This window comes from Cygnus olor, chromosome 14, assembly GCF_009769625.2.
Source record: "Cygnus olor isolate bCygOlo1 chromosome 14, bCygOlo1.pri.v2, whole genome shotgun sequence".
NCBI classification, from domain to species: domain Eukaryota; kingdom Metazoa; phylum Chordata; class Aves; order Anseriformes; family Anatidae; genus Cygnus; species Cygnus olor.
In genome coordinates this window covers 13,690,507-13,703,750 of record NC_049182.1, presented here as the reverse complement: position 1 = coordinate 13,703,750, position 13,244 = coordinate 13,690,507, and the positions used below count along the sequence as shown (strand labels likewise).

General features: G+C 41.3%; 1 long non-coding RNA gene across 1 annotated transcript in view; it reads right to left on the bottom strand.

Annotated features, from left to right (window-relative positions):
• The window catches only part of LOC121077873, a 251,161-nt gene extending 238,183 nt beyond the window's left edge, over nucleotides 1-12,978 (bottom strand). The window contains exons 1-2 of the long non-coding RNA XR_005824342.1: nucleotides 12,732-12,978; nucleotides 9,761-9,823 (exon numbers count right to left, since the gene is read on the bottom strand). This is a non-coding gene — a long non-coding RNA (uncharacterized LOC121077873). The remainder of the gene's footprint in view (nucleotides 1-9,760; nucleotides 9,824-12,731) is intronic.
• Nucleotides 12,979-13,244: the final 266 nt, after the last annotated feature.

Here is a 13,244-nt window from a genome sequence, read left to right as displayed (position 1 = left end):
GAAATGGTGAAACCATTTTTTGTTGAAGCTTTCCAAACAATTCATCTGAGGCAGACATTCAGCATGGAAAGTTTCAGCCCAAACAGTTAAAATTTGGCAAAGTTATATGCCACTGAAAACAGGGTCTTATAATGGGAAATGTGAGGCAAGCTTAATTATAGGCAGCACTACCAGCTTCACTTATAATATATTTAGGACTAAAATTTCATCCTGGCTTTGCTAGGTCTGTTTTTCTAGGAATACTGTAGAGAAGTATTTAAACCTTCTTATATGTGTCTAAATTTCAGACTGTCTTCGTAGGTCTGGGGTCTTTGACAAACTTGGCCAGAAGTACAACACAGCTATTTACATCAGGCATCAGAAAGAGAAGTCATTACTCACAACAAAAATCTCAGTTGCGTGACACAAAGTAGAGGAAGCCACAAGTTTCCACAGGGTCTCAACATCCACAAAAGTTTCCACGAGTTTAAAAATGGACAGGTTTGTAGTGTGTGTATTTCAATCAACTCTACAGCTGGTCAGAAGGTGATTCATTTTTTTTCTGTGAGAAGTTAACTACAAAATAAAATTGAATTAAATTTCAGCATATCGGCTGAAATGAGCAGATCTGCTTGATGATTACTACCTAGAAATGAACTAAATTCAAGACAGACTGATATGCTGCTGTCTAGGGAGCTGGCTGGCATCATCATTACAGTGCTCTGCATTCTTGCTGTCCCAGCTTCCTCCACACGCTTTTGCAGCGTACACACTGCATTCGTCTCCTATCTCTGATGCAATTGATAAATTTCAACATTATTTTTCAACACTGGATTAATTGCATTCTTTCCAGAAAACTTTTCACTCCCAATGAATGTTCATATTTTATTTGGTGTTTCTTCGCTTTGCCCCTTTTGAGGTAAACCCCCCAAAACTACATTTTATATTCTACTCAGCCAAACATACAGTGACTTTATTCACTTCAATAATAAACAGAATATGGACAGAATGACATAAAGGAAACCTGTGAGGCGAGGCATCTGTGGCAGAAAAAATAAAGGTGACCTGTAAAGTACTTAACCAACTTTCCTAAAGACTTCGTGTTTGTAACTTATAAATCATGATGGTTTGTTCTGTGTTGGCTTTGCCAATTATGCTGCATTGCAGCGAACATCTTTAGGAACCCACGGTGACACAATGGCTTCTTGATGGAGTGCATTTATACAGAATTTCCTACATCAATCTTGCAGCACAAATGGAGGTGATGTAATAAAGCTGGGAAACAACTATCAACTGTTAAAAAAAAAAAAAACACCTAAGGTTGCTTTCAAGAGCTAAGCATCACAGGCGGGTTTTTTGTTCTGTTTTTAAACCAACACAGAGGTTTTAAGCTGTGTATGCAACATCCTTATGAAAACAGCTGAGGAAGAACTTTATTTATGCCAGCCAATTTCACATTGTGCCTAAATATAGCTGTGCCCACTGGAGAGAGCCACTGTGATTAGTAGCATGTAAACATTTCCTGCAGTTTGCAATGCAACCATAAAAACTTGTTTCTGACATATACTTGACATTGACAGGCTCAGCTTCAGCAGCATATGCTTAGGACAAAAAAGGGCACGAGTTTTCATAGTGAAGCAAATCCTCCACTTCATATAATAAATTACAGAACACTTCTGTGTTTCTCCGGGTTATTTGCATCACTGTGGGCCAATATGACAGAAATGCAACCAATTTCTCAAAGAAAAGCTGAGCTTTCAGTGCCACTCTGATATATTGTTATACTGATAAGAGCTACATCCAATTTATCTCTAAGCTCAGAGTATTTCATCTCATATGTACGTATGTTAAATATGTTGCTTTTACTACTTTTCTAGCTTGCATATTGATATACAAGGTCCATACATATGGATCTCCTCTCGGTTGACACACACATCCATTAGCATCTCTCCTGAAAATCTAGGCCATAAATCCAACTAATCTTGTTTTTATTAAAGAGCACCAGCACATTTGTTGCTCAAGGCACTGCCCTGAAAAATTTAAATGGTGATCGTTTCTCTCCAGCTATAGACCCCGGGGAAAATTTTGAAAGGAATGAGACTCAGCTCAGCTTTGCATGACTACATCTGGTGAAGCTGCAAACAAAGCAGAGAAGAAGCTGCAGAAATGAGCTATGCACTCTTAACAGCATCATGGATTCCAACAGCTGCGGCACCAGCAACATAACAGCCACCCTGAAAATGCAAGATATGAAAGAATAATCTATGGGCATGCTGATGCACAAAGTGCTGTCTTGTTGGAGGATGAGGCACCACATTCTCCTTCAAAAGCCTGCAGTCAGTTGTGCGCTTAAACCATTCATTCAGACGCCATAGTAATAAAAACCAATTTCTCTTCTTAATGCTAGCTATATAATAGACAGCTGGCAAGTCTTCTCAATAGTACAAGACACTAATAAACCATCTGAAGACAAAGCATTTAACTAGATTTTACAGCTGGGTGACAGAACCCCATTTCACTTGTGAAACCATCCTATTTTAGAATACTCCCACTAACTGCCTTACAAATGAACTAGCAGTAGTTTCATGTTCGCTTCACATGAACCCAGCCTCATGAGAATGCCTCCACCCTCAAAACTACATTCATGAAGAAGTTTTTACAGTACTTATTCTAGCTCTCAGTTGTGTGGAAATACCCAGATTTCCTCAGACTTCTCTTGTATCAAACACATAGTAGGAGTACAAAGTCCTTATTCAAGTCAATAAAACAAATTTGCAGAGCAGAGATTTAACAAAAATGAGATTTTCTTACAGTCACATTTTCAAGTAAGGTGCAACATCACGTGGCAGAAAAGGGTTTGTGGAACAGCAGAACGGCACACTGTAGGTTATACAGTAATCCTGAACTACTAAACAGGCACTACCATGGCATCTACAGTAAACCAGGCTAAGGTCTGGAAGATCGAGTCATAGAAGAAACTGTCAAAGGTGTGTTTTTTCCATTAGAAACAAACCAGGATGCCTGCCAGCATTGTGAGGCATTAGGGGTATTACAGCATTGGCCTCTCTAAGCAGAAGAACTCTTGCCTCCGTTGTCCATCCCTATTAGGGCAGAGAAGCCTTCACCCTCCAGTCCCCGAACTGCAGAGGCTTGTGCTGCAGCATGGCTTCAGGGGAGCTCTGGAAATGACAAGCAATTTGGGAACACTGACCTACAACTCGCATCTGCCAGCAATTACACACACTCGCTGAAACACAAAAGAATTCTCCTTATTTGTATTAAGCTGTAAATGCAACACAGCATTGGCTCTCAAATACAGAGATAAGCCTGTCGTTACCTAAGCTCAACACTGGACATGATCACAAGAGATAGATGTTCCAGCAATAATCTTATTTCCAAACTCTGACCTGGCTGCATACAAGTCAGTATTGTTTGCTATTTCTTAAGATTTATTAGTTCAGTAAGAGAGATCCACTCTCAAAACGTAGTAATACACATTTTCATAACCATATTCTTATAACACCTGGGAATTCTTCCAAGCCTAACAAACAGTCCCCAGAAAAAAGCAACCAACCACTAAAGCACAAAGGGAGAGTAGAGTGCTAATTAAGTAACAAAGCAAATACTTCCTATAAGGTCCATCTGCCACTGCCATCAGCTTTAATGGGACGGTGTTTCAAGGAGAACTCTAAATACCTTGCAACTCTGGAAAAAGCTGAGGTAATTGCCAGGACCAGCAGACCACCAGGGCAAACAGAAGCACAGCACAGCGGTGGTATTTTCACCTGGGATCAGCTGCAGTTGCATCTACTTTAGCAGCAGACCACAACAGTCATGTATCCTCTAACGCCCTTGGAAGAAACTTCCGTCTTACCTTCCGAATGACGCTATCGCTAAAACTGGTCTGTCAGCAAAACTGAGCCAAGAGGGAGCAAAGCTCTTGAAGGCTAGCAAATACTAGAGAATTGATCAATGTAACGGGCAACTTTATGTTGGTAAACGGGCGAATAGATGAAACCAGCATGACAGAAAGAAAAAAGGTTAGCATGTACATATTCATTTATATTGTAATCTATAGAAATGCATACTATGAGTACTGTACATTATTAACATATATTATTACTCATTAAGAATACGGCAAACAGCTATCTAGTATATATCCCATGTGCCTTGTGGCCTTCATCATCAGGTCCTGCCCCTCTTCCAAATTACCTTCCTCAATGTCTAGCTCCTGGAGCCTGGTGTGACCTCACGGAAGCTGTTATTCAAGGCATTAACAGTCACACTGATTGAACTACAGTGCACATTTAGCCCTTGCTCTCCAATGGTATTGTCTAAAGCTCAGGAAGTCAACAGAGAGACTTCCACTGAGCCTGTATCATTCCCGAGGCTGTCAAGGACTTGGCAATCCTACTGCGAGAATGCAACAGCCTCACATCAGCCAGTGCAGCAGTGTTGCCCTGAAATACAGCTGGTATGCCACAGACACAGGGCTGGTGGTTACAGAAACAGCATTTGAATGGTTTTGAGAAACATGGATAACGCCACACTTAGGGAGACCGTAGATTCCTTTGGTAAATATTTTTCACATGTCCTCCCATACTGTGAGGCATTTGATTATAGGCTTGTTTTCTTAGAGAAACAAGGCTTATACAACCACAAAGGCTGTGTGCCCTACCCAGCAACCTTTGTCATTCATTACTACATCTCTATCAAATTTATCTGAAACTGACAGTCCTGCAAAAGTCGTGAGAACACATGGTGGGATAGACAAGAAAGATTACTTTCATGACTGAGAAGGATAAACTCAACACTGCAGCCTTTTTTACACACTGCTCGTAGGTCACTCATATACCAAAGATCCCAACTATGGAAACAAATCCTCAAGAACACGGTTTCGCTAACCCTGCTCCACGTAGAACAAACTGAGTTGCAAACAAGGACAGCAGAGGCAGGCTCATCTTTTGCACTCTGCTTCCCTTTAGTGAAAGGCAACTGCACAGCTGCAGCCACAGAGCATGGCCAGCTGTTTGTGGCAGCCAACTGATGCAAGCAGTAGGACAGGATACTGAAAGCAACTGTAGAAGTTGCAGAAGTCAGCACTAAAGAAGTGCAATCTTCAATGTTACATGATGTATTTGCACCCAGACAAGCTACCACGAATGATCCCATAATTGACTCCTAACTGGAAGAGAGTTTTCCCCAGTAAAGGTCACCAGCAAAAAAACATTTGTCATATGCCCCTCTTCAGTTCCCCGGGAAGCATCCCACACTGGTAACAGAGCGAGGATGGATGGAGAACGCCTCACTGCTTCCCTCTCTGTGCAGCAGGGAAGGAACCATAAACACGATCCATGCAATGCGTGGAGCTGGTATGTGACAATGCAGTGAATTAGAAGCACATGTGCTAAGGGAGAAGTGTAATGTAATTGGCATGCTCGAGGCGTGATTAAAGCAAGACATTGACTGGGAGATTAAATTACAAGGGTGTCTAATTCAGACAAGGGATGAAGGCAACAAAGCAGGCATAGCTGGCAACATGGGGAAGAGAAACATTACATCAGAAAAGATTAAAGAAAATTGCAGGTTTTATTGACACCCTAGGACCCACTTGGATTAAATAAAATGGGGGGAAAAAATGAAGAGGTGGTATTTGACAGTGGCTGAAACACCTGAAGTCCAGACAGGGCATTGTTTTATATGTAAAGTACGTCAGCAAAGCAAAGCAGCAGAAGAAAAGGGAAAAAAAAAAAAAAAAAAAAAGCAAGGCCTTAAACCTGCTTATTCCTTAAGCAGAAGTCTGGAGAGCGTTCTGGGCATCCTCCTCGAACAGGAAGTGAAACACAGCCAGCAAGAAAGGCATTTATGAACATGCAAACATCAGGAAGCAGGGTGAACACGTAGGATTGCTCTATGGCCAATACCGCTTTAACATCAGTGCAAGGAAAACAGCACCAGCTATAAAGTCAAAACAGGAAAGCACTTCTCTGAGAGAAACAGAAACAAGAAGGTAAGGTATATCCCTTCTATAACCAGAGTGCTACCTGAACATCTACTCCCATGCTTCCCACTCGATCTTTCTGCACTTTGCTTCTGAACCACTTCTGAGCTCATAAATAGCCCCTTCTTCACTTCACCGGACACTGGTTTGCGTATTACTCCTTGACTGAACATGGATTTCATGTACACCCTTCCTCCTCTTTTGGCAGCTTGTGTTTCAACTGCATGTTCTTCAGAGTTGGCAAAACAGGATTCTTATTCTTTGTGTACCACATTTATTGAAACTGAAAAACTACAATTTCTTTAGAGGATAAAAAAAGGTAAAATGAAAACACTCTGGGATGAAACCATCAGATTCAAGACCTGAAGAAGTCAAAAAAAAATAATAAAATATCAAGTCAGAAAGTTTCAAAATCATATTCCAAAATCTCTATTCTTGTCGTCTCCCAAGGAGATGAAAATGTGGTAAGAGAAGCAAATTCTTCAATTACTAACTTCCAACTGAACATACTTAGATACACAGCAAAGTAAGTAGCATCAGTTGTCAAAAGAGCATCAAGGGACTGAGCCCAAGACCTTGAAGGGGCATCCTGAAGACAGTAATTCCACTAGCACTCAGAATGCTCCCCCAAAACAGTTATTTAAAAGCTAATAGATTCTTGCTGCATTAGGGAAGCTACCTAGCTGATCATGAACTCACGTGAGCCGTTGCCTGTGATGAACATGACTTGAGACCATACAGGCACAGCATAACTTCAAGACTGAGCGTAAGGACCAGCAGAATCACTCAACAAAGATGACAAAACCCCTACAGTAAATGAGAAGTGTTAGATATTCTACACAGAATATCTACGCCAACACAGAGGATAACCCACTCACACACACAATTAGCCACTAAATATTTACTGCCTATCAACTTTTCGTAAATTTTAAGATTACTAAGTTAGCTACATGTAAACTGTACTGCCAGAAAGCTAAGTTTTAAAACTTTTTAGAAGGTATTGAGACACCATAAAAAAATATAAAAATAAATAAACCTTGGTTTCCAAGAAGAAAATAGAAAGCTATTTTACAAAGCAAAGTAACTCACATGTAAAAATCAACTGTTTCACTTACCCTTCTTCAAAACTTAATGGTCTACTCAACTCTGTGTTTACATATATTAGCTGTTTTATAACCAATACTAGATGTAGAATTCACCAAATCTAGAAGTCATGTTCTGTGAACCTGAACTGACAAAAAGCAATGAAATCCCCAAACTGACCCGTGCTTTAACAAAAGCTATTAGTAGAAAAAGAAAAACGAGGAAAAAGAAAAAAAAAGAATTATTCAACACATTACATGGTCCAAAAAGCTACTCTGATATAATGAGCACTGCTCTTACCTAGCATACCAGCTTGCTGCAGGAGACTAATGACAAGCAAAAGACATGAATAAGCATTTCTTCACCTTAGCTTTTAACTCAGTCACTGGGCAGGTGTAACAGCCCTTGGTTAAAGAAAGCGTATAAAATTTTACCTGGAGCAAGGACTAAAGCTGAGCTCTGCATCTCAAGGTTTCTCCAAATCTTAACCCCACACGTAGCTCACTCACAACCTTGTTCCTGATCCACCTGCAGTGTGATTTGAACTACACACAGTCCTCTCAGACTCTGCAATCTCAGGCCAAAGAGGAAAAGCAAGCCAGCCGCATGGGAACATTAAAGATTACAGACACTGACTGTATAATCTCATGAAGACAGAAACACTTCTCGGCACCTCGCCAGCCACCCTCACGGCAAATAATGGTGCTACAGCCAAAAAATTCAAACAGAATTCACTATATAAGTATTTAACCAAAACAGAATCTACATTAACTTTAGACAGATGTTACGACCCATGAACTGAGTCATGACACTATTTGCATGCAATACTAGTTTGCAATCAATAGGCACCAATAGATCACATGGACTTACAACCTTCAGTACATATGGAGAACTCTCATTTCTGATGTGATACAAGGTTAAAGCAGATGTAATCAAAAAGAATTTCCAGTCTAAGACCTAGTCTAGAAAATAAAAATTTACACCCCAAATCTCTTAGGTCTACACAGAACACGACTTTTTATTTTTTTTTTTGCTGAGAGGGACAAAGACTTCTATGCTTACCAAGACCTGAGCTGCAAGTTTTGTGCTACAGTCAGACAGAAAAAAAGAACATGTTCCTAAATGTGTACAATCACATCACATCCCTTTTACTGTATGTAATCTCTCTCTCTCAGTTACCTGCCTTCAATTATTTGTTCTCTAAAAGTAGACCATCTTAAGTATTTTCAATGAAAAGCCCAAGGCATCAGAATCTCTGAACTTTCAGACGCACTTGAAAACAAAAAAGCACTTTGGTTACATTGAAGTTTATTTATTTAGATCCTCCATTTATCCTCCAGCAAGAGCTATAGTCATTCATAAAGCTTTTAACTTCATTTCCTCATTTAATGCCCAACAAAAACTGTTTATTGCCCCATATAGTTTTCTGCTATGAACATTATATCTTTACTGCTACCATGAACTACAGACAATCTCTGTGGTTCTTGCTGCCAGAAAACACTATTTTGACATAGCCTTAGACCAGCCATACATAATAGCACCACAAATCAACGATTCTTCTACACTACTGTATGTCAAGCTCTTACTGTTTACTAATGTCCTGTTCTAACACTTTATCATAAGATCACTTCACTGTTAAATTACTTCCCCAAGCACTTTGTGTCTTCAGACAGACATACCACTGTTGAAATCTGTTCTGCCATGAATATTGGTTTCTTTGATCAGACTGGTGAGACAGATCTCTTTACCATTATGCTTCAGTGGCACCAGCTCCCAATCTAACAGTTCTTCACCACCCTAAGCCATTGTTTCAAAAGCACAGGGAGATGAATAAACTTGCTTTCAGAAATTCAGATCTAGGCAAGAATCCCTCAAGAATAAATACAGTGGTGACACTGCAAGGGCTATAAGAGGGAAACATGAACAAGTAAGACTAACCAAGCTCTTTGTTAACACTTGACTTCTGCATATTATCAAATAAAAATTAGAGCCCACTACCACCTGAACATTTTTCTCCAAAATAAAAAAAAGATAAATAGAACTGGGGAGGACGATGTGTTTGGAAAACACAAACAGCAAGTAAATGAAAAGGGGAGAAACCGCAAGGGTTTTTCCTTTTTCATACCATTTTACTCTATAAACAAATGTAGACAACCACTTTAAAAAAAAAAAAAAGCATTTTAGGTAGCTGTCTTCCAACCTGGTCAACTTTCCATCTGGGAACTTCAAATCCTGGCAACAGCCAAGGAAACAGTTCTCTCATCACTCCCTTCAGCACCCTACCTCACAAAGAGGCAAACCAGAGAGAGACTTTTGGGACCTTGAAATGACAGTCCCTTCACAAGACTGGTCTTTGGAAGCATCTGTGTTTCCCATAAATAAGGCCCCAGGGGCTAACTTTTCAACCAAGGATCTGAAAAAAAAAAAGTCACATCAGAAGCCACAGAAAATACTCCTATAGCAAAGGACTTGAGCAGATCATCAGCAGCATCATCAGATCATCATCAGCATGCCAGCTTTTTAGAGCATTCTATTCCCTGTTTGACAGTTGGTAACATAAACATCAAAAACTTGCTACCCAACAATGTTCCCAGTGTTATTAGAGCATGTGTAAGGTGATGCATGTGACACGTGTAAGGCATGCACATAGCAGTCATGCACAAAGCCATTCTCTGCTGCTTATAAATGACAACTTACCATTCCAGTGCTCAAATGTGTCACTCAGAGTAACTTCAGCAATTCTCCTGCAACTTATGTTGTCTAAAAAAAAAAAAAGAAAAACACATGCAGGGTTAGGAAGAATCAAAAGTTGCTTGTCATAAGTAAAAACAGAAATTACTACCCATATCCCCCAAAGCCTAGCAAGGTTCTCTGTAAATCTCCCATAGGAAATAACTAAGTAAAGCTTAACCCTGTAGAAATGAGCACAACACTTTGATACCACAAAGCCCATGGCACCACTTACAAGCCACTTCCTCCATGCAGCTGTGCTGCCTTGGGCAAGTTCCCCTCACCCTGAGGCCGACACGGGGACAGGCTGGACGTGAGGATGGTTAAATGAACAGCATTCAGGTGCAAGGCCAAGTTCCGTAACACGCTGTGCATACATATCAAGCTTGATGTTTAAAATATCCTATCTTTCACGAACAACTCCAAGCCAATACAAAAATTGAATTAAGTTTTTTGTTCTGTGTGTGCTTGTTTATTTTTAAAACATCACAGAATCATTAAAGTTGGAAAAGACCTCCAAGATCATCTGGTCTAACCATCCGCCTACCACCATTATCACCCGCTAAACCATGTCCTTAAGTATCATGTCCAACCTTTCTGTCCAGGTTACTCAATCCTCCACTCAGAGCATCCTTCAAATGGCTTCAGTCTCTGAAGCAGCACAGCAGACGCTGTCAGGCTAACAAGTCCATTACTGAGCGTGGCAATGAACATCATCATCTCAGCACAGCTCTCAGCCTGCAATCTCTGGATAGTTTCAGGATGCACAGGGGGAAACCTGCTTACCTTTTCTGTCACTCTGGGACTGTGGTAAGTGAGTTTGTCCACTCTTGGGAACAGCAAGCAAAATCTGACAAAGTCACTGAGGACTTAGGTACTGTTCACAGTATAAATGATGAATCTTATATTGATATTGCTTACTCTAATCAGCTATTCTTAAAGATTGCTCCGCATGCATAAAAGTCTGTCACACTGCTGCTCCAAAAAGCACCTGAGCTCTTAACATATGCATTTTTACAGATCCCAAAAGAAAGCCTTGCGAGTTCTTCTACTTTGTGCATACCAACCTTAAAAGACTGAATCTCTAATGAAGACAAAGGGGAGGGAAAAAAAAAAAAAAAAAACTATTGCCACAAAATAAGCCATACAAAAATCAATGCTTAATGCTGAAAAACACCTAAATAGCCTAATTAACCTACTTTAAAAATCCTTAACTATTCACACAACTCCAGACAAACCCTGGCTGCAACCAACCTAGTGTGCTGCTTCTTCCCTCCCGTAGTGAACACTTTATTACACCCAAACAGCAATATCCTCAGTTGGCAATTAACATATACACTCTGAAATTATACTTGCTTACACTGCTGACATGACCTAATTAGAACAGAAGCCACAGGCTAACATACTGTTGCCAACTGAGTTTGAACAGTTTAAGAAATTTATAGCTTCAGGCTTTCTGTAACCACACTTTCAGGGGTGGTCATGCTGACCAATTATTATTCCACTGAAAAAGTATCAGTCTTCAAAAGTAAACGCAAAGCCTGTATTAATAATCCCTGTCAGCTGGGACAGGGCTTAACCCTGTATTTCCTCCCATCTCCTAAAAAAATGCTCACATATTTTGGGATAACTGTTGACAGCCCCTCCCCATCATTGCTTATCAGCAAAACAACGATCCATTGTTAAGGTTTTTGGATGCTGAGAACATTCTCCGCTGTACTCTTGCACTACTTCAAGAAGCAAGTGCAGGTCACCCACAGCTACCCCAGCCTCCTGGCCATATGCTAAAGGTGTTTGGGGTGTTTCTTTTTGTTTTAAGACTAACCAAACAAGTAAGGGAACAATACACTTCAAATGGAGCTGATTATGACAGGCCTACCATTTCAGACTGAACGTCTACCTAGACTCGTATCCTGACCAAGACAGCAACCAGCAATAGTTGCTCGAACAATGAAAATAACAAAGAGGAAAGGGAAAGCTTCTTCTAATGCACCCTCACATCTTTTGTTAATCCCTAGAGCTAAGGAATTCAAAGAAAAAAAGCTACCTAGGGCTGTTGGGAGCTCTCGCAGTGAATACTTTCTAATATGTTCCTGTTGCCTGGAAAAGTCAGTTAAATGGGGTATCTTCTTTACCAGATTAGAGAAATACAGGGAAACCAAGAGTTTTCCCACAACTGCAGCAGAATAACTTTTCAGAACCGGGGTGAGACAGCATCTGAGATAAAACCCCCTTTCACCAGCCCAAGCCTGGGACAACACGCCACACAAGGTGCTGAATTTGGACAGCCACACAGGAAGCCGCATGGAGTCAAAGACTTCCATTTTCTTTTATCAATTGATCCATATAGGACATAAAGCTAAAATAAAAGTTTCTATGCTAAGATCAGGCTCACCAGAGCCCACAGTCCACTTTTGGGACAGTCCCATGGACTCTACAATGCAGAAGAGTAAGAATTCATCTTTGTACTGCCTTCCTCACTGCTTAGATTTATAGCCTATTAATATTGACTGGCAGGCATCTGAATTTTCCTTCCAAAGGCCAATAGATCAGACTGTCCTGACCACGTTCATTTTCTTTACCAGTGTTAGACACTTCTGTCACACCTGAGTGGGACCACACACACCCTCAGCTCACTAGCAGGGGACACACAGCAGTAGCGGCTGTGCTGGCACTCCAAGGGACCTCAGGAACAGGCAGATGTGACTCTGACCTAGTTCAACAAAGGGAAACATCAAGCAGGCAACACAGCCACAACCTGAAATATGAAGACTTACACTTGAGGGAAACGTTTTTTCCCCATGAGCTGGATCTCACACACGCCTGACCCAGCTGCCTTGCAGCACCCTGGCCTCAGGATGGAGAAAACTCTGGGGACAAGCTGAGCCACCTGCTCCAGCTGGCCCTGCCCATGCCACCTCCAGAAGTCCCATCTCACCTCAACAGCTCCGTGACTGCCCATCCTGTGAAGGAGGGAGCTGTGGGAGCTGCAGGATTAACCCTGCAGCCCACAAGAACGCTGCCCCATGCGACTGTGCCCCTCTCTGAGGTGCAACTCCGCGGCACGTTCCCTCTGTGCTGCAGAAATGCCCTATCACTCACACTGAAACATCCGTGTGAAGCTGGTAGGATTAAGCAGGTCGGCCATTTAATGCACCTGCCTCGCCATGCCCGGCAGCCCTTCCCCTCCCACCTGTTGCCACACAATGGTTTGCCCCAGGCACTGGAAGCTCACTCAGCGCTGAGGTACTGTGACAGGAGCTCAGTAGCACAGGTGGCCTGGGCAGCTCTCACCTGGCTAACTTTCAGTCCAAACTGATAATTAAGCAAACCTGGCTGGGAGCAAACAATTAAGTGACTGCAGAGGAAGGTTCCCCTCAGGAGAGAGCTGGCTTCCCTCAAAATCAGGTGTCTCCCAAAGGCAAAGGGAGGTAAAGTAACAAAAATAATA